Consider the following 27,156-nt stretch of genomic DNA (forward strand, 5'->3'; position numbering starts at 1 on the left):
TTTTGTTTCTAGTAAGCCAGAAGATATCTTCAGAAGAGATTATGGACATCTCTTTTTGTTTTGTAGTAAATCTAAAAATCTTTGTTTACACACCAGCTAGCATTTTTTTTTTCAGAACATGATTATTTAACATCTCTCTTAGATAAATAATTGAGTTTTATGTGTCTCATGTTCTTCCAGACATTCTTTGAGTCTGGTGGTATCATTGTTAGCATGTATCAAGGGCAAGGTCAGATATAGCCTCTCCACAGAGGTGTCCTAAGGGCTGGTGCTGGGACTCCTATTTGCCATGTACACCACATCACTGGGCCATGTTATCTGTTCTCACAGCTTCTCATACTACTGTTACACCGATGAAGCACAGTTACTTTGTGCCAGATGACTCCACGGTCACACACATTTCCGCTTGCCTCTCTGAACTATCCAAAAGTATGAAGGAATGCAACCTTCAGTTGAGCCTCGCCCAAATGCACTGCTGGTGATCCCAGCCAAAGATTTAGGTTGCCATGCTATCGAGCTCAATATGGATTCTGCTACTGTTGCCTCAAATAAGGCCACAAGAAATCTAGGTGTCATTGTTGATGACCATCTATCATTCTCTGACCACATAGCCTCAGTTTCCCAGTCATGTCCTCTTTCTCATGCCCTAATTGAATACAAAGCCCTGACCCTTGCCTATGGCGCTACAACAGGCCCTACTCTGGCTTACCTGAAAGTATATGCTAAAGCCCTATGTCCTTTCAGGACATTGTCTGTCTCCAGTACCAACCGTTTCACCTTGCCCTCTACTTACACATGTAGTGGCTCCTGTCTATTCAGTTCAGCTGCTGAAAGACCCAAAATACCTAGTGACACCATGGTTCATCACTGATGATGTGCCCTGACAAACAGCACATGGATATTATCATAGCAGTAGTGTCTTTATGCACCCAAACAGCACTCCAAACAAACAGATCCTGAAAACATGTTAGTTCATGCCAATGTAATTATCATGTAGTAACCTTTTTTTTTTTTTTAAACTTTGATCTTGAAAATGACACCTTTCCTGAAGTCAGATTTTCCTAGATTTTTAGTATGTTATTAAGGACACTTAGAGGTAACAAAATCAGTTGAAAAACCTTTTGTATCAATTTTTTTGGGGTTAGGTCTTTTTTTTGCATAGATGTACAGTACTCGCCTACATCACTGTTTAATCAATGGCTATTCAGTCATAGGTCGCAGAGGCCCAACAACTCTCCAACGTAGAGTACGATTTATATGTCCGTCACCTTGACAACACCCAAAGGATCTGGGCTGTGATCCATTCTATTGTTTGTGTGCCAAACACACGAAAACATCCCTTCTGGTCTTGCTGTTGTATTCAGTCATCTATTATGAGAAACTTCAGGTGGCAGGCAAACTACCGTATGCACTATTGAAGTAGCCAGACTCTTACCAGAGCCTTGTGAGAGCAGACATCCCCCACCAGCCAATGGGCATCATCACTGTGGCCAAAGACAGAGAGGAGAGGAGACGAGAGGAGAGAGGAGAGGACAGATGTGGGCAACAACAGATACGGATAGAGACAGAACACAAGGGAAGACCATAACAATCTGCTTACAGTTGTTGGACAGCACAGTTGGACTTTTTTTTCCCTTGTATGTCTTGTGCATATGATGAAAGTGACAATAAAAGCTGACTTGAATTGGTGTCTTTGGCCACAGCGATGATGCCTATGGGCTGGAGAGGGATGTCTGCAATCAGCACTTTGGTCTCCCCTCCCAGAGACAGAGACAGAGACAGAGACAGAGGGAGATTATCTGTGAGATGATCTGATAATTAGTTGGGGACTATGGATGTAATGGAAAAGGGATGAGATGCACCTACGCCATTGTCCTTGCAACTGGGATCATTTGTAACAAATTCCTTTTCCTTATGTCCCTGCCTCTCTGTGTTTTTTCCCCCCTGGAATACTGTAACCTAAACCCTTCCACCACCACTTCCTCCACCACCACCCCTCATTGGCACCCCTCCTTCCTTTCCCTCCCTTAGTCATGTCCACTTACCTATCCATATCCAGGTGTGGGGTGAAAGCAATTGTGTGGACAACTGTATGTCTGAATGCTTTCAACCACAGATGGGATGAAATGAAATAAGCTGAAAGTGGTTCCACTTTATTTCCCATCCACTATAGGACCATTTGTCCTAAATATCCATCCTTTTAGTTTTCATTGTGAAGTACAGCTCTTTTTCCATCAACACCCAGCACCCAGTCCCTTCTTGTCCCATTCTCTCTCTCTCTCTCTCTCTCTCTCTCTCTCTCTCTCTCTCTCTCTCTCTCTCTCTCTCTCTCTCTCTCTCTCTCTCTCTCTCTCTCTCTCTCTCTCTCTCTCTCTCTCTCTCTCTCTCTCTCTCTCTCTCTCTCTCCCAGTGGGGTGCCATTTCAGGTTCTTCCAGGCTGCCGGTAAGGTTCAGCAGTTCCCATGAGACTCTGAATCCTTACCGGCAGCCTGGAAGAACCTTTGAGGCCTCAGTCGCTTTGTCGCGTGTGCGAGAATGAATAAATTGTCTCTGAACACCTGCATGTATGCATGCATGTGTGGGTGTGGGTGTGTGTGTGTGAAGAAACCTGTGTGTAATAGGCCTCATCCTAAATCCAAATCACGCAAATGACTTTTTGAATGACCAAAGCAGCTTTTTATTGCACTCCGTGGCTACTTTCATCCTTTTTCTGCTTTGATGTAAAAATCTTCATCATGGCAGATCATCATTTTTCTAACCACTCTCAACATTTGCATTCTTCTTCACTCCTTCATGTCGTTTATTGCTTTGCATGCCACTTACACAGATCTCTGGTGACAGTATTTGTTGTCTGCTTCGGAGCAGCAGCATACAACATTAAAAGCTTTTAAAGATGTTGTTATTCCTAGTGGAAACTTTTAAAGAATAGAGAAAACTAGGCTTCTGACTTGTTTGGAGATTTTCTCTTCTTTCTGAAGACAGTTCTCTCTCCCCCTTCTGTGATACATTTTTTGTATTGTGTGCATTTTTCACATTTCACGTTTCAGTTTAGTTGTTTATTTGTTTGTCACTCTGAAGAGTGTATGACATTTAGACTCTCATAGGCTCTCTGTGTATTTAGACACACACCGTTCAGCTCCCTATACGTAGCTGTGTAGTTGTGATAAGTATCAAATCAGGTCCTATTGAAGTTTCTAATGCATGTTTCTCTCAGCATCTACCAGCCCACACACGCATGCACGCACGCACACACGCATGCACGCACGCACACACACACACACACACACACACACACACACACACACACACACACACACACACACACACACACACACACACGGATTGGAAGCAAAGAAATGTTAACCTGACATTCTGTTGTGAAAGTAACTTTCTCAGGGGCCTGAGATCAAATGGAGAAAACCGAAGCCGAAGTAGGGAACCCAGTTTCTCTCATTTCTTTCGTATTTGTGTTCTAATATTTCTCCTCCATATCTCTCCCTCTCCATTTTCACCATATTTCCTTTTTCCTTTCTCTGTCCCCAACTCTCTCTCTCTCTCTCTCTCTCTCTCTCTCTCTCTCTCTCTCTCTCTCTCTCGCTCTCTCTCTCTCTCTCTCTCTCTCTCTCTCTCTCTCTCTCTCTCTCTCTCTCTCTCTCTCTCTCTCTCTCTCTCTCTCTCACACACACACAAACGCACACACATGCTTATACACATCCACCTTATCAATCACAGGAATGTTTTGATCAACTCCTCTCCTCTCCTCTCCTCTCCTCTCCTCTCCTCTCCTCTCCTCTCTTCTCCTCTGTCTCCTCTCCTCTCTCCTGTCCCCTCTCCTCTCCTGTCCTCTCCCCTCCTCTCATCTAATCTCCAGCCCCCCCTCTCCTCTCCTCTCCTCTCTACTCTACTCTCCTCCCCTCTCCTCTCCCCCTCTCTCCTCTCCTCTCACCCTCTATCCTCTCCTCTGCTATCCTCTCCTCTCCTGTCCTCTCCTCTCCTGTCCTCTCCTCCCCTCTCCTCTCCTCTCTCTGCCGCTCTACTGATCTCTTTTGAGTCGAGTTAGCGCCAAAAGGCATCAGTGCTTATGTCTGTACAGTATGTATCCAATTTTCCTTCTGCTGCACAGTTAAGTACTCCTCCTGCAACATCCACACTGAGTTTGAGTGTGAGAATGTGGAAGGCATCGACTACCAGCTCACCTGTGATGGTATAGCCCACTGCAAAGACAAGTCAGATGAGAAAATGCAATATTGTGGAAAGTCATTGCTCTCTCTTGGCCTTTTGGGAACGCTCGGGCCTTGCACTTTCGGTATTGGCAGTGGGGATGTAGCGTGTGTGTGCCTGTGTACGTGTGTTCTTGTGTTCAAGGTGTGCCAAAGACTGTGTTTGTGATGGGGTTGTGGGAAGGAGCAGAGAGTTTGTTGCAAAGTGACAGCCCGGGATCCCTAGAGGGCCAGGCACTAATAACATCGCCTCTCTCCAAACCTCCACGCTCTACTGGAGCCAGAGAACCAATGAGGAATAAAGCACAAACGCTAAGAAAGCAGAATTGCAAGGCAGTAAATAAAAGTATTGTCTCCACTTTGGCTCTGCTTTGTGTGCCTACCTTTTCCTTTGTAACATACCTACTGTTTTTTAGTGTCTAGTGGTGTTTCCTTCTAGTGATTCAACTTTTAAAGGTTCTGGCCCTGTTACAACAGACCTGACTACAACAGCTGTTTGCACTCTCTCTCTCTGTCTGTCTGTCTGTCTGTCTCCCATATGAAAAAGTCTTATGAAAAACACACACACACACACACACATACACACATTTGTCTTTAGGCAATATAGGCCTATATATAATCAAAGTGACAGTCAAGAAAGACAAATAAAAAATCATGAGTGAAGTTCTTCGTCAGGTTGTTTTTTTTTTCCGGGAAGCTTATTTAGACTGTCTAGGCCTGTGTTATATACAAATATTACATTTAAAGTCTCATGCTTCATATGACAAATGTGCAGAATTCATATAAATATTGGTGTCAGAAACTGTTTAAGAAATGTACAAATTAAATCAGGTTTGCATATAATTAAATGTATAAACTTGTATATACGAATATTACATTTCAAGTTGTAAACTTCATATAAACTTAATATAGGAAGTCTGTAAAATCCAACTACGGAACATGTACGGAACATACATGTGATGGAGTGACCATCACTAGGGTTGTGGGTGTGTTCTGACTAACATGCCAACAAGCCTGGCTCTTTGGTGTAGCGGTCAGAGCCCCGGTTTACTACCCCAGAAGGTCTGGGTTCAAGTCCCAGCTGGGCAACTCTACTCCCCTTCGCTATGAATGGTGTCAGAAGTGGGATGGTACCGTGAGGCCATCGGAAGCGTACCCATGGTGTGTGAGCCGTAATTCCATGTGAGGGACCCCCAGGATTGGTTACCCCCGTGTGAGGGACCTCAGTGATAGGTGAAGCATTGATGATGGGGCACATTGGATGGGAGAAGCATGATGGGCAGTTGCGTGAGGGACACCATGAGTGTGTGAAGCGCACGTGTGCGCTTCCCGAAGGGGAAGGCAATGTGATGGAGTGACCATCACTAGGGTTGTGGGTGTGTTCTGACTAACATGCCAACGAGCCTGGCTCTTTGGTGTAGCGGTCAGAGTCCCACACGTAAATTGATTTTAACATAAAACGTGCATTATTTCTATAGGAATATAGTAGTTTTCTCCTATGTTTTAGTCAATATAATATAGTATTATGCATTGTTGGCATGTCAAACTCTTATAAGAATTTATACTGCATGCAGTCATGTTATATGGCATGCGTATAAGTTCCATATAGTATTTCTTTTCGAAAAGGGGCCATAATCGACTATCATGATAGACATATATTAGAAAACAAATCTGGCACATTTTTTCTATACGATTTCATGTAAGGAACATGCATGTTTGCAGTATATGAATCATATAATTCTTTTTCATATGGGTCATCTCTCTCTCTCTCTCTCTCTCTCCACCGACTTTCTTGCTCTCTTTCCCCGGACTGTGTGTTAGACAACAGAAGTTGTGATCGGGGTTCCTTCCGGCCCTTCCTGCTACAGCAGGCTGTTGACCACAACGCGACTGCGGAGGGTGGCCGGTGGTTTAGGCCTTTTTCGTTTCGGCAAGAGTCGTCTAGGCCACCCTGCCGCCGTTTAGGCCACTTGAGCTGCCGTTTAGGCCAGCTTTTTTTAAATTATTGTACAATTGTTATTATAAGACAGATGGTTAGGGTTAGGGGTTAGGGTTAGTGTGATTGGTGTTTGTACAAGAATAAAAAGCTGGCCTAAACGGCAGCTCAAGTGACCTAAACGGCAGCCATAGTGGCCTAACCGGCACCACTGGTGGCCTAAACGACAGCAGGGTGGCCTAGACGACTCTTGCCGAAACGAAAAAGGCCTAAACCACTCCTAACCCTGTGGAGGCATCTCAGACGAGGCCTTCTGCAACAGTGAGTCGGAGAGGGACAAGAGGACACGCGGGGATAGAAAAGACTCTGATGGGGGACAGAGGGGTGGATCAGAGTTTTTGAAGAAAAGAAGAAAAAAAGCTTCCCAGCTCCCATTGTCATTGTGACACAGGACTCTTCAGCNCACAAGTGCACACTGCACACAATTGCATTTATGCCTCATCTGTACAAGGGGGCAGCCCCAATGGCACCCCAAAGGAGCAGTGCGGCGGGACGGGACCATGCTCAGGGTACCTCAGCCATGGAGGAGGATGGGGGTAAACACTGGTTGATTACTCCCCCCACCAACCTGGCGGGTCGGGAGTCGAACCTTCCGACATTTGGGCTACTGACGCCCTAATCGCTTACCCCATGATTGCCCTGTAATACCTGAAACTGAAAGAGATTTGTGAATGTGGAGACAACTCAGACAAGGCCTTCTGCAACAGTGAGTGAGAAAGGGCCAAAAGGGCAGAGGAGAGGATAGACAGACCATGGTGGAGGAAGATAGACAGGGGGCTAGATCAGAATAAAATGGTGAAGGGGATTTGCAGCTGCATGGACAACTCTCATGCTGTCTTCTGCATGGATGAGTGGGAGAGGAGACTGGGTACAGGGTACAGGACGGAGGAGAGATTAACAGAGAGAATGATGGAGGAGACAGACCGGGTATTGGATTTACTCAGAAGCACTGTGAGATCTGATGCCTTGATCAACACACTCACAAACAATAGTTAGATGCCAGATGTGTCTGGCCAAATCCCGCCCAAAAGCTTCTCAAAAACCGCTAAATTCCGCCCAAATTCAACAAATTACACTGACTTCTATGGGCCCAAAACGGCTGGGAAAAAAAACGCCAAATTGCCAATTTTTCCCATTTTTACCCGCAGACGCTCATCCCAAGTAGCCCAATTGGGCGCGCACCCGCCCAATCTGGCAACACTGTCTAGGTGTTACAGTAAGAAGCCACAACTGCAAATGAAGAGGAACAGGCCCAGATGGCATTCATGCACCTGCAATGTAGTGTCTTCCCCACAAAATAGCCATTAAGGTAATTGAATCAGCATGGACATTAAATTTTTAAGGGATGTTATCTATTCAGTGCAGTGCAGTGCACACACACACACACACACACACACACACACACACACACACACACACACACACACACACACACACACACACACACACACACACACACACACACACACACACACACTGTAGCTTGTGCAATCTTAATGCTATTCCCCAGGGGACAGTTAAAAGACAGTCTGAGGTGTTTTCATTTTTCCGTTGCAGATGCAGTGTGTGTGTGTGTGTGTGTGTGTGTGTGTGTGTGTGTGTGTGTGTGTGTGTGTGTGTGTGTGTGTGTGTGTGTGTGTGTGTGTGTGTGTGAGAGAGAGAGAGAGAGAGAGAGAGAGAGAGAGAGAGAGAGAGAGAGAGAGAGAGAGAGAGAGAGATTCCCTTTGAGTAAATTAGTATATCTCTTTAAGTGCTGTGAGTGTGCAGATGTTCTCCTAATGGTGTTTTGTGCTGGTGGGATATTCTGGCTGATAACACACTAATTCACAGACAATCTATTGGAGGAAGTGGTAGGAAGGCATGCTGCCGGGTGGAGTGTGTGTGTGTGTGTGTGTGTGTGTGTGTGTGTGTGTGTGTGTGTGTGTGTGTGTGTGTGTGTGTGTGTGTGTGTGTGTGTGTGTGTGTGTGTGTGTGTGTGCGGGTGAGCATGTGTGTCTGTGCGAGCGTGTGTTTGCATCTGGTGGGGGATTGGGGATGGGTGAAAAGTAGTAAATATATTCCAAAAATGAATAGGTTTAAATATGACTATGGCCTCATCGGTGGTTCAGTCATCGTTATGTTGGGAATACTCTCCACACAGACACACACACACACACACACACACACACACACACACACACATACGCACACACACACACACACACACACACACACACACACACACACACACACACACACACACACACACACACACACACACACACACACACACACACACACACACACACACGTACACACACGTACACACACACGCACAAACAAACAAACACACACACACACGTACACACACACGCAAAAACAAACACAGTGAGCCAACCTATTTCAGTATTCATGTGCCAGCAGCATCACTGCTGGAGTGGAACCCGATGCCCAGCTGCCCAGATGCCTGGTCCAGCCTCAGCCCCAGTCATGTGACTGCAGTTTCATGGGACAGCGGATAGTTACCGGCCCCGGGGGCCTTCATGGACCATAGAATCACACTTAATAAACTTTGCCAGTCCAGGGACCATAGAATCACAGTTAATAAACTTCCCATAAACATCTATTTTGGGTATTTGATTCTCCTCTTGGAGACGCGGAGAGGAGAGGAGAGGAGAGGAGAGGAGGGGGAGAGGAGAGGAGAGGAGAGGAGGGGAGAGGAGAGGAGAGGAGAGGAGAGGGGAGGAGAGGAGAGGAGAGGTGGAGAGGAGAGGAGAGGAGAGGAGAGAGGGGAGGGGAGAGGAGAGGAGAGGAGGGGAGAGGGGAGGGGAGAGGAGCGGAGAGAGGTTGGGAAGGGAGAGGTGAGGAGAGGAGAAGAGAAGAGAAGAGAAGAGAAGAGAAGAGAAGAGGAGAGGAGAGGAGAGGAGAGGAGAGGAGAGGAGTGGAGAGAGGAGAGGAGAGGAGAGGAGAGGAGCGGAGAGAGGTTGGGAGGGGAGAGGAGAGGAGAGGAGAGGAGAGGAGAGGAGTGGAGAGAGGAGAGGAGAGCTTTGCACAATTCACTTTGGAATATTTTGTGTTCAACTTTTCTTTGCCCCTGCACACTCCCTCAACCCCTCCCCAACATTGAGAACTATGGATGCTAGAGATTTTGTGGGCATTGTTAAGGTTGTTGTTTGTTGGCTGACTGCACTGTTGGTGCGTGGCGAGACAGAAGATGGTGTACTGACTTCTACAATGAAAACTTCACAGAAACAAGCATTTGCCAAAAGACTTTCTTACAAACACCCTGTTTCCCCAATAATTTGCATTTAGATAGGCCATCCAGGCATTGTAATAAACTTCTGAGCACTTTTTTATATGTGCAAATCCCCAAAGACATCGAGGTTTAGCAACAAGCTTTAGCTGAGCATACATTTCCACAGACACAGGCTTTCCGGAGCAGTAGAGACAGGCTATGCATTTATCACAATGCTTGGCAGTGTTCAGATGTTTAAAATAACAATACATGAACAACGGTGTAATCACTGTCACCTTACAAGTGTTGCAGAAAATTGTTTTTTTCAACAGTTTTTTTCTTTCCTCTTTTATACTAAAGTGCACAAAGTGAAAAAGTGCATGTCATAGTTTCTTTTGTACATTTCGTAATATGTGTTCTGGGAAACAGGGAGATGGTCCTTGTGCTGCATGGATATATTGACAGCTTGCCTGGTTACCACCAGACCTTATCACAAATGAGAGTAAGAATACCTGGCTATTATGACAATAATAATAATAAAAATGGCATAAACTGTAGCTCAATTAGTGCATTATGTTGGGATTGAAGCGATGCATCTTTCGGTACACCCTACACAGTAGTTGCGGTGTTGGTTCAACATTTAAAGAGTTCATTTATGTCCAAATAAGGTCAAATCAACCCTCAAAGTGTTGAATGAACACTGCAGAATTTGCTGTGTATGCAGTGAACTGAATCGTGTGGAGATGGATATTTCAAGCAGGGCTGCTGTGGTGGTCTTGGTGGTGTCGTAATGGGTTCTGCATGGTTCTGAATGTTCTATGGGAGAATGCCCTCGGTTCCGTATGGTTCTGGAAGTTCTATGGGAGAATGCCTTCCGTTCCGTATGGTTTTGGAAGTTCTATGGGAGAATGCCCTCCGTTGCATATGGTTTTAAATTATTCTTTCCGCCTTCCTCTTTCCTCCTCAGCCCTCATCAACACCTGCGATGAGAACTCGTTCATGTTGTTGATACAAAGCCGGCATTCCAAAGCCCTTCATGTGACCATGGCAACCCATGGGTGCCGTTAGGAGGGGAAAGGTGTTACAGATTCTAAGGGCCCAAGCACTGACAGCACTGACAGGGGCCCTTAAGGGGGCCCAATATCCAAATCTTTCATGGGGCACAAAATGGCAATGACTGCGGTGATAGCTCTGACGAGTCAGTGGAGTGTGGTACCTATCTCCTAACACCAGACCTAATCACAAGTGAGATTAACTAAAGGCAGTATGGGAGTTCCCTGGCTACCTACCCCCCTTCCTCATTTTCCTTTTTCATTCCACTCTTCATCCCCCTCTTCCTCATCCTCCCTCGCCCTCCACCTTTCATTTTGCTGCTCAACCTCCCCCTTATTCACCCCATTCCATTCCATTGCATTGCATTGCATTCCAGCTTTCATCCACCCTCCCTCCCCAGCCAAGAACTGGTGATAGAAGCACCTGCAGACAATTTCAAACCACTCCTTCTTCATCCTCCTCCCTCTCCACCTCCTTCATCTTCCTCCTCTGTTTTCATTGCTGTTTTTATTCCCTCTCTTGCTCCCTAGTATCCACTCCTCCTGCCCCAAACAGCCCTCTCCTGCTCCCCCATGCCTTTCCTTCATGGCTTATGACTGTAGAAGTGTGGAGTCAGCGCTTTCTGGATGCCCATGGCAGGAAAGGGAGTACTCATGTTTCTCAGCCCACTGCACACACACACATACACAACACGCACACACACGTGCGCACGCGTGCACACACACACACACACACACACACACACACACACACACACACACACACACATACACAACACGCACACACACGTGCGCACGCGTGCACACACACACACACACACACACACACACACACACACACACACACACACACACACACACACACACACACACACACACACACACACACACACACACACACACACACACACACACACACAGTGACTGGGTTAAGCTGTTTGGCTGACATGCTCTGATGCCCCCTGTCCCACAGCTTTCTGGCCTTAGCAGTAAATTGTGAAATATCACAACAATCCACATTGGACATAACACTTTATATTTTATATAAGTAAAGTGGTGGCAAATATACATGAAGACTGTATTTTTCCTTTGTTTCAGTTTTCTCTGTGGTGATGCACAAATGTACACATCTTTTTTTGTGACAACTGGAAACTTATATATATAAGTTATAAATATAAATATATTGCTTTAAAGGGGCACAAGGTAGGATGACGTCGTTTGCGCGGTGCCCGTGGCATGCCTGTCTCAAAGTAATGAAAAAAGGCTGTTGAAAAAAACTCGATGTGAGACTGTTTTTCCATCACGGAATGCCAACAGTTGATACTAATCTGAATAAAGCGATTATTCAAATGAAAAGTTTTTCCCACGACACCTTCCGACCGCGCTGTCAGAAGTTGCATGTGGGGTTTTCTGACAGCAGACCGCGGAAGTGGCCACGAGAGCCATCGTTTGCTTTCTAATGACTCGCGTATAAGCATCCTCTGACTCGGGACCGTGAGTAATTAAACTTCTAATCCTACCTGAAGCCCCTGTAAAAAACTATTTTTCGATTTATTATTATGTGTTCTATTTTCTTATTGAAGAATTTGAGAAAACAAAACATCTTTAAAAGTAGTTACGAAGATGCTTTTTAACATGTTGGGAGTTTTGTATATAGTGGATACCTCTGATCTTGGTAGGGTATGTTCTTCATCCTCTTGCTGATTTGCTCTTTAAGGACACTTAAGGATTCATCTGTTGTCCTGTTGAGGGAGGGCGAGAGGGAGGGAGTCATGCTTCGATTTTACATGCCATGACTTCTCTGTAGCGTCTCTACACACATCTCACACAGAGCTACGCTAACCGCTAGGCTTGCTAGCAGCAGGAGACTTGGCATTGCACCACAAACTCTTTCGCCCTCTCCTACTCTCCCTCTCATTAATTCAGCAGATTTCTGTCTGACTTCTTAGTTTCGGGGCATGCCACTGATTATGTGCATGTATGCATGTTTGTTTGTGTGTGTGTGTGTGTGTGTGTGTGTGTGTGTGTCTGTGTGTGTGTGTGTGTGTGTGTGTGTGTGTGTGTGTGTGTGTGTGTGTGTGTGTGTGTGTGTGTGTGTGTGTGTGTGTGTGTGTGTCTCTGTGTGTGTGTGTGTGTGTGTGTGTGTGTGTGTGTGTGTGTGTGCGCGCGCGTGTGTGTGTGTGTGTCACTTCCTGTTTGCATGTCTATCTATTTGCCCCCGTGCCTAAACTGGCAAGTGTGAGAGTGTGTTTGTGACACAAATCAAGCTTGAAACAGATGGTGGTGGTACAGTGAGTGAGCTCAAGTATGAGAGTTGGTGTCAGCCAAGCAATATTCCACACACTTTCTTTCATCTCTCCCTCTTTCTTTCTCCTTCTCTCTCTCTTTCCCTCTCTCTCTTTCCCTCTGTCTTTATGCTATGTACCTTTGTCTTTTTCTGCCCCCCTCTCTCTTTCTCTCTCCCTGTTGCTTATCGCTCTTGTGGTCCAGAGGAGTTTCGGTGTGCTGATGGCCGGTGTCTGCTGAGTGCCCAGTGGGAGTGTGACGGCCACCCTGACTGCCCCGACCGCTCAGACGAGCTGCCTCGTAACCTCAAATGTCTGGCAGCTGGTAAGAGGCTCTCCATATTCTATTTAATGCTTTTAATTTCTTCGCCTTTTCCATCCACCTTTTCCTGGTCCCACTACTTCCTCATTGTCATCTTTATTTTTCGCCCCGAATGCCCCGATTGCTCAGACAACCCCGCAATCACAACTGCCTAGCAACCAATTACAGGCCTAATCTCTGTCCTGTGTTGGCATGGCTACCAGCAAGGAAAACAGAATGAGGTAGAGCAAGAAGGTGCTGAGGAAGAAAGTTTATGTTTCAACCTCCTTCTGTTTCCCTCGCTGTAGCCAAGCCAAGGACTGAAGGCCCTTTCTCCTACTTGGACTGAAGGACATAAAATTCGCTATGGACGGTCAGTTCGCTTCGCTCCTGGTGAATTCGCTCTGGTTGCGTGCCCTCCATAAAGAAATAATGACTTCTGTCGCTCAGTTAGCGTAGGTCGCTCATGGTGTGAACAAGGCATTATAGAACCTACACACCCTCTCCCAGACTCCATTTTCTACTCAGAAGCGTCTCTTCGGCACAGCTGTTCTCTTCCTCTTCTTTATCTCTCTCCTGTTCTTCCTCTGTCGCCTCTTTCTTTCCCTTCTCTTCCTCTTCCACATCCTCCTGTTTGTCCTGCTCCTCTTCATCTCCCACCTGTTTCTCAGTCTACAGTATATCACGAAAGTGAGTACACCCTTCACAGTTTTTGCAGATTCGTGAGTATATCTTTTCATAGGAAAGCATTACAGAAATTTCACAATGATTAGTGACCTTTTAACAACATATGTAACCGCTTAAATTTCTTGTTCACTCAGAAAAAAACAAAATACAGCCATTCATGTTTGAACATGTACTCATAAAAGTGAGTACACCCCAGATGAAAATCTGGTAGAGAATGTGCTGTGTTTGCTCGAATCGTCTCGAAATGAAAAGGGATGAAAAGGGAGGTCATCAGTGTGCGTTTCAACCTTTCTTTGCATTGAACTTTTACATTTTGAGTCTGCATCTGGCTTAAATAGATTGGTGTGAGATTTGAATGCAATCCTATGGAGAATATCAGGATCTGCTTCAGTAGTCACAGTGCATGTTGACATGCATGTTTCTTTTAGGTGTGTTTCAGATTACCAATGTTGACAGCATTCATGCATCCCCAAACCATGTCAGTCCCACTACCATGATTGGCATTTGATAGGATACACTATTTTGTAAAAACTCAATTGTTTACCACCACACATGCTTGACACCAGCTAAAGTATATTTGTTTATCTTGGTCTCTTCAGATCAAACGACATGGTTCCAGTGATCCATATCCTTGAAGAGACCAAGATGAACAAATATACTTTAGATCATGTCGTCAAGCATGTGTGGTGGTAAACAAGTGAGTTTTACAACAAAGGTGTATGCTCTCAATAGCCAAGCATGGTAGTGGGACTGATATGGTTTGGGGATGCATGAATGCTGTCAACATTGGCAATCTGAAATACACCTAAAAGAAACATGCATGTCAACATGCAATGTGACTACTGAAGCAGATCATGATATTCTCCATAGGATTGCATTCCAATCTCACAACAATCTATTGAAGCCAGATGCAGACTCAAAATTTAAAAGTTCAATGCAAAGAAAGGTTGAAACGCACACTGATGACCTCCCTTTTCATCCCTTTTCATTTTGTTTCATTTCGAGACGATTCGAGCCAACACAGCCCCTTCTCTACCGGATTTTCATCTGGGGTGTACTCACTTTTGTGAGTACATGTTCAAACATTAATGGCTGTATTTTGTTTTTTTCTGAGTGAACAAGAAATTTAAGCGGTTAAATATGTTGTTAAAAGGTCACTAATCATTGTGTCAAAGTGACATTTCTGTAATGCTTTCCTATGAAAAGATATACTCAAAAATCTGCAAAAACTGTGAGGGGTGTATTCACTTTCGTGATATACTGTACATTTCAATCTGGCTCAATCTCCTCTATCCTTCCCGCTCTATCCTTTTCTACTACTCTTTGTCCTCTTCCATATCCTCATCCGTTTCCTCCTCCTCCTCCTCCTCCTCCCCCACCTACTCCTCAATCTCCATGTTCCTCTTAGCCCTGAGTCTGTGTCTGCACAGCCGTGACTGAGAGTTTGGCTGATGAACGCCGACATGTTTGGGGAGAGGAAAGACGGTCAGGGTGAAGGATGCTGAAATGGAGATGAATAAATAGAAAAACAAACAAACAATCACATTAGAGTTAAAAGCTTGGAGGCAACTGAGTAGGTCAGGCTCTGGCTCAGGTGAGTTGCGGTGGCTGCCCTGACCACAACCTCTACTCTAGCTGACATGGACACAATAGGCTCGTTCGTGACGACGCAGTAAGATTTTTGCTAGGCAGTGGGCATGCACACTTTTACCACAATGCATCAAACTGGCAAAGTGTGCATGCCCACTGCCTAGCAAAAATCTTACAGCTTCGTCACGAACGAGCCTAATGTCGAAAATTTGTTTGATGACAGGTCATTGGTACTTGAACTAAACCAATCAAATCACTTCCTTCCCTTCCTTCTTGCAGTCACGCTTGCTGAGTGGTTGTGGCCTCAACCGATGCATCAGTGGGTACAAATGTGCACTTAATTGTAAAATGGCTCTAACTTCTTCTTTTCTTTTTTCTCCCTCTTTTAATGTTTCAGTCCTGAGTTAAGGAAAATAGCAGATCAGGTCCCATGTTACGGCATCCATTAGGGCCTTTCTCACACACAAAAATATAGAGAATATTCATTACAAATGTTTGCGATGGAGGAAGGAAATGTGACCTTCATATAATTGCTTTTGATATGATTATATTTTTTGGACGGTGACTTAACATTTGGCACATGACAAGATGCAATATATTTTCTTCTTATTAAAACGGGTTTTTTTTGCCAGTTATAATTTCCCCTTCGTCTCACTGTGATCATATTATTCGAAAGTCATTCTTAAGTTTAAGAGAGATAGAGAGAGAGAGAGAGAGAGAAAGAGAGAAAGAGAGAAAGAGAGAGAGAGAAAGAGAGAAAGAGAGAAAGAGAGACTGACAGTGAGTGATGGCATGATTAGCAGCTTGGGAGTCTGTGTTTGCACAAGACAAAAGCTGGAAGGGATTTACATCAGTGACATGTCATTGTGGCATCTGTTAACACAAAGCAGCCCTTCACCCCCACTACACACACATACACACATACCCGCAAGAATGTGGACACAAACACACACACACGACCCTCAGGGTGCAAGTCCTTCAGAGATTGACAGTTGTGCTGAGTAACTATTGGACAGTGCTGGGCAGTGCTGCCTTGGCCTGACGCGGCCCAACTTGCCTAGTGCCCAGTCACACCCCCCACTGAGCTGAATGGACCCACAGCTGTCACCATGTCAGAGCCCTGCCACTAGGCATTGGTCATGGGCAGAGTTTTCTCAGATTCTGTATCTGTTTCTCTCTCTCTCTCTCTCTCTCCCTCCCTCTCTCTCTCTCTCTCTCTATCTCTCTCTCTCTCTCTCTCTGCGTGTGTGCGTTCAGTGTGTAGCAGAGTGGATATTTATATTTGTCAATTTGGTTTTGGAAATAGTTTTTCAATGTAATTACCGACTACGCCACCAGGGGGAGGCAAATCCCCACTGGAAAATTTAGTTGAACCACTAGCAACCAAGGACACACAGGTTCGTAAAGGAAAACGGAGGCAAGATTATGAAAAACAATTAATTCTCTTTTTATTCTCAATGCACATAAAAGTTCAACAATCGAATATGGTGGACATTTAAAAGTGCTGATGGAGGACATACAGAGAAATGGTTAGTTCTGAGGTGTAGAACACCTGTTCAGCCTACCCCATGGACGTTACCCGTACATTTACTAATAAATAGGCACAGCAATCAACCCAAGTTAATTACACAGCAACCAGATTTGTGCAGAGAGAATTTCGATCACGGCAAACTGTTTCCACGAAACTAATCACACTGGTGGCCCAAATGCACCCTACTCTAATACACTGCAAGCCAAATATCGGTGTTGGGTTGTCCCGGAACAGGGTTGGACTAGGGTGATTCCCAGACAAAACAAACCAAAAAGGAACGACAAATATACACAAATAACTGAGAACTCTCACTTTCTCATCAACAAAACATCATACAGAAATCATATAAAGAAAAGAAAATAAACGTTTCCGTGGACACACTCAGTCACTCCAACTCACAAGCACACACACATAGGCTACCCAGCATTCGTGCGAGCACTCGGCGCACAATCGTTTCCTGAACACACGTTCACAGCAAACAAAACAGCAACCTCTCGTTAGAAGCCCCCGGGCATCAGGGATCGCCAGGTTACCACTAAGGCACTGGTAGGCCTATCTGGAGAGCAGCAACTGGAGGGCACACAAGGGCGCACGCACGGTACCTGGCGAGGTGATAAACAACCAGTGAGATCTAGGTCACATCTTAGGGAAGGCTATACCGGCTACATTTCGAAAGGAAGCAACATACCATCAGAGCACCAGGAGGTGGCCACAATGCCAGTGGGATAATTCGATCGCGTCCTCAAATGCAGAGACCACGTCGCAGTGACTGACACACACCCACGTAAACTGGCATATTTCGTGGAGGTGCCTCTCTACAGACACGGACTCCCAAACGACCAACACACCCGGCGAAACGGCCACCAGACAAACAAAGATGTGCTACCTCGCAGTGGCAGGCGTGAAACCTTTTTAAAAGACACTAAGAACCACGCAATTGGTGCGTATCAGCTCAGCTGACGGCCTTCAATTAAATACAGGGGAGCGCACTTAAAGTCACAAGCGCTCGCCATGCTACAAGTGCAAAAAGGAATAGAAGGGTTCAGACCAGACTCCCTGGAGGTGAGAGAGACAGAAGATGAGACCGGGCTCTCAGCCAAAAGTTAGGGAATAAAGAGGATGAAATAGTGTAGAGACTGAGGGCACAGACGAGGAATTGGGAAAAAAGAGGGAAAAGAACAGAAAGGAGAGGAGGGAAAAGGGAAAAACTATTGAGTGAGTCAGCGAAAAAGCTGATTGAGATTGAAGAGGGGTGCTGATCAGCAGACTAAAGGGAGGACTCCCAAGGGTCACTTACCACCCACCACAGTGTCAGTGTTGTTTTCCACCAATGCTTTTGTTTTTGTTGTCCTTGTCAGCTTTGGTGGATCCCTTAAAGGGACACTGTCCCATTTTTTGAAATAAGCTTATTTTACACCTCCCCTTGAGTTAAATAATAGGGTTTTACCGTTCTCCTGTACTTTCAACCGCTCTTTGGGTATGGCAGTGCAGATTTTACCTTCATGCTAGCAGTTAACATTGAGTCCTATGAGACCAGCTGGCGGCTAACTGGTCTCATACTGCTAGCTAGGAGGTAAATTTTGCACTGCCATACCAAGAAAACGGTTGAAAGTACAGGAGAACGGCCCACAACTTGAATCTTTCATGGAGCCCAGCATTTTTAGCGGCGCCCCTGCCTGGTATAGGGTACAAGATGATTTGGAGGCCAACACTTTCAAGATGGCGAACTTAGAATCATCGGAATCATCAGAATCAATGCTTCAGTGCTTTCAGTTGTAGCTGTTGCTAGCTGTGGTAGCTTGCTGCTTCTTTTGTTTTCTGTTTTCTGTATTAAAAGAAGACAATCCGCACACTTCAGGTCTATTTTTGTGCAAAGAAGCTTTACTTGACTTGCAAGCTTTCGGTCCTTAGACCTTCATCAGGCAGAGTCTCTGTTGTTGTGGTAGCTTGCTGCTACTTTTGTTTTCTGTCCTCTGCCAGATGTAGGTCTAGGATTTTAAGTGTCTGAAGGGAAAACAGTAGAAAGTGCCTCTGTGGCGACCACTTGACATTCTAATGATAGACCAAGAGCCCCATGCTGCTGCTCTGATGTGTATTGAACTTGGGGCAATTTGCCAGCCTCTGCCAGGCGTAAACAATGCAGAGTGGAGCACAGAAATAACATGTCTGCATGACTGCTGACATCTACCATATAACAAGGACTTACATACATTCCTTTTTTAGCCTCTTCTCATCCTCGCCGACCACCATGAAATCAGAAAGCTGAGCATTGATGGATCTACCTACACACTGCTGAAACAGGTAAAAGAATAAGACAAGAAAAGAAAAAATGATATTATATAATGCACAACAATGAAGACAGCTCTCTCTCTCTCTCTCTCTCTCTCTCTCTCTCTCTCTGATGTCCATTATGCATGATCGTTTGAATAATGTATTCATACTCAATCTGTATCGAGGGAGTTGCTAGTTTCAGTAGCATTTTCTTCCTGTTTAAAGCAGAATGACAAGGGTTTTAAGTCAGACTAAGCCTTGATGAAGACCTTTGGCCAACAGCCATCTGCCTCAATTAAAGGCATATATTCTCTCCTAGCCTGCTTCACTCATATTCATCTGCTTCAATTAAAGGATTCTATTCTCTCCTAGCCTGCTTCACTCATATTCATCATTCTCCTTTCTTCCCCAGATTGACATTCTTTTGAGCATTTATTCCCTCACCTTTTTACTTTTTTTTTACCTCAATGCTTAATCCTTCCTCTTTTTAGCTTTCACTGCCTGGGCCATCAATGCACTGCTGCATTATAAAAAGCAATGCGTGCCTGCGTGCGTGCGTACGTACGTGAATCAATGCGTGCGTGCGTGCGTGCGTGAGAGAGAGAGAGAGAGAGAGAGAGAGAGAGAGAGAGATTGAAAGCGTAAGAACATGGAGCAAAAAAAGTGGACTGGTGAATGAGCAAATGAGAAAATAGGTGAGCGAGTTTTGCAGTCGGACATTCATACGGTAGTCATAATGGGGCAACAATTACGGTAGACATCCTTTATACAGCTACTGTATGTGTGTGTGTGCGTGTGTGTGTGTGTGTATGTGTGTGTGTGCGTGCGTGCGTGCGTGTGTGTGTGTGTGTGTGTGCGTGCGTGCGTGCGTGCGTACCATGATTATCATGAGCCTCCATTGTGTATTTTACTTTGAATCTTATGGAGGCAGAAATGCAACCTCATTCCCTTCAATGCAACTGAGATAATGGCCTTATAATAGCCTTGCAGTGGGCGTACAGACTCCCATTTCACTTCAATACATGTAGAATCATTCAGCTATGATCATTATCAGGCTTCAAAAAGTGAGACAAAAGATGATATTTTTCCACGTGTCTCTGTGATGTTAATTACATACATTTTCACAGGGTGTTTTGAGAATAATTTCAGGAACATTATGCATTGAATTTGATTGAATGGCTAATAGTAGGCTACTTAATGAAAGTTTGCGTTACATTACATGTGCCAGACAGATTGACATCCTTTAATTAAAAAAATCTGTTGATTAATATCTATCTGGAACATCAATCTGAGTAAAATTAATTTTCTGTTAATTGTGTCCATGCGTTTCTTTCTTTTACTTGGACGGAAATGTGCCAAGGAGGAATAGCTTGGAGAGTAATTTATAATTCTGCAGATTTAAAACATTAAAATTTATTGGGCCATTCATGAATTGTGTAATACAATTGAGCCCGAGGGCTCCCCTTTTTTTATGACACCCCTGTACAATAACTCCGGCTATCCAATGACCTCATCAAACATCATTCACCTCAATCACCATTAGAACAGTGAATGCCCCCCCAGGGATTGGGCCGTGTGTGTGTGGGTGTGTGTGTGGGTGCGCGTGTGTGTGTGTGTGTGTGTGTGTGTGTGTGTGTGTGTGTGTGTGTGTGTGCATATGTACGTCTGTGCTTGGGGGGGCAATCGCTATTCCGACATCCCGCTATTCCGACATACCGCTATTCCGACAGCCGACATACCTTAGGGTTAGGGTTAGGGTTAGGGTCAGGGTTAGTGTTAGGGTTAGGGTAACTGTATGCACTCTCCCTAAACTGGTAAAAGCTGAGCAACGTAGCACAAACCAAAGAAATTGCATAACTCGCGCCGGTATTCCGACAATAGACATCAATGTCGGAATAGCGACATGTCGGAATAGCGCCACGTAACCCTCTGCTGTGTAACCCTGAGTGTGTGCGTGTGTGTGTGTGTGCGCGCACATGTGTGCATGCGTGCGTGCGTGTGTGTGTGTGTGTAACGTGTACGTGCATATGTACGTCAGTGCTTTTGTGTGTGTGTGTGTGTGTGTGTGTGTGTGTGTGTGTGTGTGCGCGCGTGCGTGCGTGCGTGCATGCATATTTTACTGGTTACAACTGCCTCAGCCTCAGCCTCAGGTGCTTTGGATTAAGCATTAGCGTGATGACGGTCACTATTGCTGACCCCCCAACTGATATTACACCCATCTCTTAAGGTGCTGGTATGCTTGCTGCGAGCTGTAAATTACGCGCGTCACCACGAGCAACCGACAGCACATGCTTGCTTCAAAAGCAGTTGACCAAGTCGCAAAATACTGGCGGTATCATCCAGGGGGCAGAGAGCACGCAGCATAAGGATGCGGAAATTGGGAGATGGCAAGGAAAACAACAAAGCAAAAAGAGGGGCTCCCTGGGCAAGGAAAGAATACTGCTACTACTCCTGTATGTGCATTCCCCTTTTTCAAAGTGCAACAAGGAAGTATGATCACAATGTTTGAAATTTCGGACAAACTCAATGAGACGCTGTTAAAAGTTGCTGCCATTGTCGTGTTCATATCAAGCACACGCGTGGAACTGCGCAGTCCATATTACGATCGCCCCCAGCGAGTTTGAAGATATTGCACCTGACGCACGCATTTGGCTGCCGTGTCCAACGCGCGCGAAATTGACATTAAATACGCATGTTAACGCGTTCATGAACGAATCGTGCACGCGCTCGCGTATCTTGCAGCAAGCATCCCGGCACCTTCATACATAACCACCCTCTTTTACTTCTCCCCTCTATCCCTTCATCTCTTCCACTTCTCCACCATATCCCCTATTCCTCCCTCTATGCCCTCAAGCCTTTCCACTCCTCCCCTGTATCCATTCCTTTTTAAGAAATATATGTTTTAGGAGCTTTTTTATGCCTTTATTTGATAGGACAGTCTGAGATGGCGACAGGAAGAGAGTGGGACAGAGAGACGGGGTGGGATCGGGAAATGACCCCAGCCGGACTCAAACCGGGGTCCCCATGGGCGTGCAAGCCCAAATGTGAGGGGCTTAGCGCGCTGCGCCACAACGCCCCCCCTATCCACTCCTACCTACCTGGGAAGCCAACCCTTTCCACTCCTACCATCCCCCACTCCTCCCATCTCATCCACTCTGTCCCTTCAGTCCATCCATAATTAAATCAATGTAAATACGACAAGATCCAATCGGCGTGCATGAGTAATGGCCTCATTCGTTCTTCTCTTTCTCTTCCTTCACTCGTGAGGCCTTTGACGCTTTCGTTGGCTCTCGCCATTGAAGGATTAATCATTCAGCAGTTTTCTTGCTCGTTGTTTGACATGAGGTGTAATTCAGGCCTCTGTTCGCCAGACGGATATTTCCCTGAGGTGATCTGTATTTTTTTTTATTCATTTATTTTTTTATTTAATTTATTTTACATCCATTTCACAGTTGCAGTGTTATAAGGAAATTGTTTGCCCTTGGGCTATACATGGTGAATCAGGTTGAAGTCTAACAAGGGGCTTCTGTCAACTATGAGAGCTTACTCAGCCTAGAGACGGGATGGAGGACCTACAGTATGATGTGTGACCTAAGCCTGGCTGACATACCAGCAGAAAAAAAATCATAGATTAGGTTTTATTTTTTCTCCTGTTGTGTCGATCAGTAATCAATAATAACTGTAACTAACAAATCATGGCTGTGTCATTTTTCCACCTTGTGTATGAATACATAAATATTCAAATTTAAAGAAAGGTAAAATACAGTAAGTCCTGACGTCTGCACGGTTAATTCTGGTCAGAGCTGCATTTCTCGAAACCATCGTTGCTAACTATGTTGGCTACTTGCTAACTATGTTGGCTATGTTGGCTACTCCATTGGCAACTGCCCAAGTAGAGGTTAATAATAATAACAATAATACTTTCGTTTTATATAGCGCCTTTCAAAACACCCAAGGACGCTTCACAGAGTGTTGTGTTGGAAAGTGTGAGTGCACATAGGGTGGTGCGCGTCAGTGTGTGAGCATGTGTGTGAATGCATGTAAGTGAATGTGCTTTGTGGAACTAGCAGCCATAAGCCTCCAGGAACAGATGTGTCTTTAGGTGTTGCTTAAACATGGCCAGTGAAGGGGCGTTCTGGATGTGGTATGGCAGATTGTTCCAAAGAATGGGAGCAGCAACATGGAAGGCTCTGTCACTGGTGGCCTTGAGCCTGGCACGAGGGACGATCAGCTGGCCCTTGGAAGAGGACCGCAGGGATCTTGAGGGGTCATAGGGGTGAAGGAGGTCTGTGAGGTAGTGGGGTGCCAGACCATGGAGGGACTTGAAGGTTAGGAGGAGGACTTTGTAGGTAATGCGTGACTTGATGTGGAGCCAGTGAAACTGCTTGAGTATGGGGGTGATGTGCTGCCAGGGTCTAGTGCCTGTTATGATCCTGGCAGCAGAGTTCTGGACATATTGCAGTCCGTCTATGGCCTTATTGGGTAGACCGAGCAGGATGGCATTGCAATAGTCTAGACAGGAGGAGATGAAGGAGTGAGTGAGCGTCTACTTAACTGTCTTAGAGAGTGAAGGCCTGAGTCTGGCGATGTTTCGGAGATGATATAATGCAGATTTGGTGACTTTTTTGATGTGGGAGTGGTAAGCAACTATACTTTCGAGAAACAAACCTCAGAGCTGCAACTACCACTCACTCGCGATGACACAGTTTAATTTTTCTGCAACATTTCAGATTGACGTAGCAGCAGTGGAAAGGCAGGTTATTCAGACTGACATGAATGTGCATTACCGATTGGCTACTAGTGGTGTGGATTGGCACTGCCCTCACGATCCGATTCGATTCGATTCTATTAGATCCAATCCGATTCGATTCAATTCTACAATGCATTACAATTTATTGGCTGTTTTCTGTATCAGTCTGGATCAGTCTGTATCAGTCTTGCAATGCTTTGAAGTACTTTTATTTAATTTAACATTCATTTGCTCTCGAAATATCCACGGAAGTAATTGAAACTTAAAAAAATTGCCGCATCGATCGTCCATGCCCCGCATTGGATGTGATCGCCGAATCGATCATTGTTGACACTACTATTGGCTACTACCCTCTCTTCTGCTGTTTTCTCGACTTGCTCCTCTCAACTTGCCCCTCTCGTCGTATTCACTGCCTTTTCTGGGCTTACTCTACTCTGGCACCTTGGGGAGGTGGGTCTTAGAGGTAACACTGCATGCTGATTGGGTGTGGCACCTTGGGGAGGTGGGTCTTAGAGGTAACACTGCATGCTGATTGGGTGTGGCACATTGGGGAGGTGGGGCTTAGAGGTAACAGTGCATGCTGATTGGGTGTGGCACCTTGGGGAGGTGGGGCTTAGAGGTAACAGTGCATGCTGATTGGATGTGGCACCTTGGGGAGGTGGGGCTTAGCGGTAGCAGTGCATGCTGATTGGGTGTGGCACTTCCGGAGCAAAACACACACACACACACACACACACACACACACACACACACACTTACGCACACACACCTTTGCACAAACCAAGCCTCCAAGATGTTCTGCTAGCAGGGGGTTGAATGCTTCGCCACAGGCAATGCGACTCCCAACTCATACAGGGAAAAATCAATATGATCAAAAAGACATCCCTCCCCTCCCTCCCCACCTCCCCACCTCCCCATTCTCCATCCATCCACATGCTCCTCTTATCTGCCCGCCTCCCCAACCATGACATTCCTCCCACCCACCTCAGCCTCAAATCTTCAACCCACATCACATGCTCCTATATCCCACCTCCCCACAGTAAAGCCTATCCCCACCTCCCTTCCTCACCTGCCCCCACCCATCCTGTCACCCCCCTCCCCCATCCACTTGCCTCTCAAGTCCCATTCTGCCGTCCCCTCCTCTGCCACATCACATGTGTGCAAATCAAAAGCAAAGGGGTCTCTAAACTCCTCTGCCCGCCCCTCCCGACCATGACATTCCTCCCATCCACCTCAACCTGAAATCCCCATCCCACATCACACACTTTTGTCCCCACCTCCCTACTCTCCTTTCCCTATTCACCTTACTACCATCACAAACCCCCATTCCACATCACATCCTCCACCTATCCCTTCCCCACCACTGTCCCCACCCATTCTGTCACCCCCCTCTACCACCCATTCGCCTCTCAAGTCCCATTCTGCCGTCCCCTCCTCTGCCACATCTGATGTGTGCAAATCAAAAGCAAAGGGGTCTCTAAACTGGCTAATGATGCCCCCCAGCTATTCAACGCTTCGTGAAGCATCACCTGGTCCTGGTGTAAATGTCACTGACAAAGCATCAGCATCACTATAGCCTGCAGCGCTGAGATGGGATGAGATGGGCCCTGTTCTCTCTTCCCTCACTGTACAAATCACTTTGCAGTGATTATTCAACTGACAGACGGGGAAAACACTATGGGTGTTAATTCAAAACAGAGACAGGGCTGAGAGTGTCAATTCAACCGTCTAAGTATTGACATAACAGTGCAAATTTTACACTGTGGGTGTTATTTCAGCTCAGGGGCTGGGCTGTGAGTATCAATACAACTCTCTGAGTATTGAAATAACACTGCAAAACACTGTTGTAGCTATGGCTGCTTTGATGATGGGACACCTCTACAGGCTGCATCAGGGGTATATGGAGGCGGAGTGGAGAGATCATATCTACACTACACTACAGGGATACCTAGGGGGATACGCAGGGGGGTCTGGGGACATGATGCCATACACCAGCTGCAACAGGGGACTATGGAGAAGAGATACCTGTATCTACTGGTATACACACTGCAGATGCCTATAGGGAATAGCGTCAGCGAAGACCCCTCCATAGATTACATTGGGGATAAGGAGAAGAGTTGGGGACAGGGTAAAATCACCATGCCATACACCAGCTGCAACAGGGGACTATGGAGAAGAGATACCTGTATCTACTGGTATACACACTGCAGATGCCTATAGGGAATAGAGTCAGTGGAGACTCCTCCATAGATTACATTGGGGATAAGGAGAAGAGTTGGGGACAGGGTATTATCAGAGAGAGTAGAGAGAGAGAGAGGTTCCATTGGCCCATTGTTTCCGGGTTCTATTATTGCAAGGGGGAGGGGGGGAAATCCCCCTTTAGGCAGACCTAGGCAGACCTAAGGACTGTTCTATTCAATCCTAGGAGTATTATGACACGCCCCTTTAGGCAGAACGGAACCTGGTCATGTCAGGTGCCCATAGCAAGCTATTACATTGGCATATCTCGATATACTAAAAGAATCTCTGGTAATATCTCCATGCGTATACTGAATGTAGTGGTGTGGATTGGCACTGCCCTCACGATCCGATTCGATCACGATTCGGGAGGTAGTGATTCGATTCGATGCGATCCGATCCGATTCAATTCTACAATGCATTGCAATGCATTACATTTCTACTGAAAGCAAAGCAAATGTTTAATCAGTCATGATGAGGCAATGCAAGTAGTCAGATACTGAGCAACAATTTATTGGCTGTTTTCTGTATTAGTCTGTATCAGTCTGTATCAGTCTTGCAATGTTTTGAAGTGCTTTTATTTAATTTAACATTCATTTGCTCCCGAAATATCCATGGAAGTAATTGAAACTTAAAAAAATTGCCGGATCGATTCTGGAACATGCCGGATCGATTCTGGATCGTCCATGCCCCGCAAATCGATCATTGTTGACATCACTACTACATAGGGGGATGGGGAAGAGACTGTGTGGACATAAAGTACAAATCAGTCAGCAACAGTGAGCTAGGGAGGGTGTAACCATAGTCATCCTGTGCCCTCCTAGTGACGCAACACCTTCAGCGTTGCTACTAGTCAGGTCAAGAGTAATGCAAGTACTTCCTGAAACTCCCGAAAAATCGGGAACTCCTCCCACTTTTTTTGTCGGGAAGCAAACAACCATTAGCAAACTAATGGAAGCTGGTCAACCATGCCGTTTGGGAAATGTTAATTGTTAGGGTTGTAGTGGTGTACAAAAATCAC

The 27,156-nt window shown here is 45.6% G+C and overlaps 1 pseudogene; it reads left to right on the plus strand.

The window, feature by feature from the left end:
* LOC134461473 (low-density lipoprotein receptor-related protein 1B-like) overlaps nucleotides 1-27,156 on the plus strand; it is a 149,995-nt pseudogene that overhangs the window by 33,688 nt on the left and 89,151 nt on the right.

Source organism: Engraulis encrasicolus, chromosome 13, assembly GCF_034702125.1.
Source record: "Engraulis encrasicolus isolate BLACKSEA-1 chromosome 13, IST_EnEncr_1.0, whole genome shotgun sequence".
Taxonomy (NCBI): domain Eukaryota; kingdom Metazoa; phylum Chordata; class Actinopteri; order Clupeiformes; family Engraulidae; genus Engraulis; species Engraulis encrasicolus.